Source organism: Carassius carassius, chromosome 36 (genome assembly GCF_963082965.1).
Source record: "Carassius carassius chromosome 36, fCarCar2.1, whole genome shotgun sequence".
Taxonomy (NCBI): domain Eukaryota; kingdom Metazoa; phylum Chordata; class Actinopteri; order Cypriniformes; family Cyprinidae; genus Carassius; species Carassius carassius.
Window position 1 is genome coordinate 5,689,346 of NC_081790.1, and position 1,607 is coordinate 5,690,952.

Consider the following 1,607-nt stretch of genomic DNA (forward strand, 5'->3'; position numbering starts at 1 on the left):
GATTATGATTACGAGCCAGTTACATTTTTGAACAATGACAATGCTTTATTTACATTGATGCAAAAAAAATGACAATTCTGATAAGCTGTTTTGATATTTTATCAGACACAAACCTATTTTGTCTTGAAATGATTTTAAGCAAAATTAATCAATTGATAACTCCTACATCAAGGCTGAGAACGAGAACAAATTATTGTTACATAATATTTTTGAAAGGTAAACAAAGGTGTCTTTCATAACCTTATAAATCAGGTTTGCACAGGTTCAACACATTTAACAAATGCAAAACAATTCTTTTTTTTTTTGGAACGCCAAATGTTCTCCATTGAAAATGAAACCATTTAATGTACTAAAAACAACAAAAGAAGGAAAGCTTTCCAGCCCGGTGCAGATAAAAAACAGGCTAAACAAAACCAGCCAGGATAAAACAATGAAATCCTGAGGTAATTAATGGCATATATATTTTAGTCATAGTCACAGTAGTTATCAGAATGAGATGAAATGCTCTTATCTTCATGTGGTTTTCCTCCTCTCTCTCTCTCTCCCTCTCTCTCCTGGTCCTGACTGCTTCAGAGCTCTGAGAACAGCCACAAGACAAAACAACTGAATGCAGAAGAAGAGGAGAAACTGAATCCAGTAAAAGTATATGTACATCTTATAATTAAATTCTTCTGTAGTAAACATGCAGCACAAACAAGAGCCAAAAAAAATGATCCAGGCCGCAGTGCAGCAGATCACTCTATATCTGTGAGGTTTGTACTTCAGAAAAGTTACAGGATGAACCACTGCCAGGTAACGTTCAACACAGATCAGACACTGAAACAGAGGACGACCAGAGACAAATAGTCCTAATGAAAACCCTATTAATCGTAGATATACTGTACCCCAGTAAAATTATTAAATACAGAAAACAAACAGTTCAGACAGAATCCAATCTCAGAAACAGAGAGATTGAGCATGAAGAAGTCTGATGCAACTCCATTTCCCATGACGATGACCCATATAATATAGAAGTGTGTAGGAATGCCGAACAAAACATTGAGGCTGTATATATAACCTTCCAGGAGGGTCATTATCGCAATTAAATGATTAGTGGAGTTTGTAGATGCTTCAGGTGTGGATAAGTTCATTGTCAAGTTATCCATCTCCACCGTGTTGTCCACAAAATTGGTACTTATTCTGCCTCTACAGGGGAAAAAGTAGGGTGATGTCAGGAAAACTGGACCAGTTCAATTTAATCCTTAAAATATGCAATCATTTAAATATAATTTCCTATAATGAATGTAGATTCTGTGTAGTTTCTGAAATTTAACATAAAAAAAATTAAAAAATGAAATAACTTTATAGTCTCATAAAAGTAAAGAGCACATTCAAATTTTTCTGGATGCCCAGATTATGTGAATATATTTCAAGACCGTGTAGACATCATCATGGTCTATAAATTTGCAAAGTATACCAACTGATTTCATACTCAGCTGCTGTCCCAGTTTATTAGAACAGCTGAAATGAGCCAGTTCTTTCAGAACTGCAAAATTTTAATGTAAAAATGTTTAACGTTATAATACATTTTTATCTCTAAATATACAGTCTCAGGTTGAAACAGAATA

General features: G+C 34.2%; 1 pseudogene; it reads right to left on the minus strand.

Moving 5' to 3' along the window:
- Positions 1-403: 403 nt before the first annotated feature.
- On the minus strand, positions 404-1,145 carry LOC132116541 (C-C chemokine receptor type 8-like; annotated as a pseudogene).
- Between the last annotated feature and the right edge of the window lie 462 nt (positions 1,146-1,607).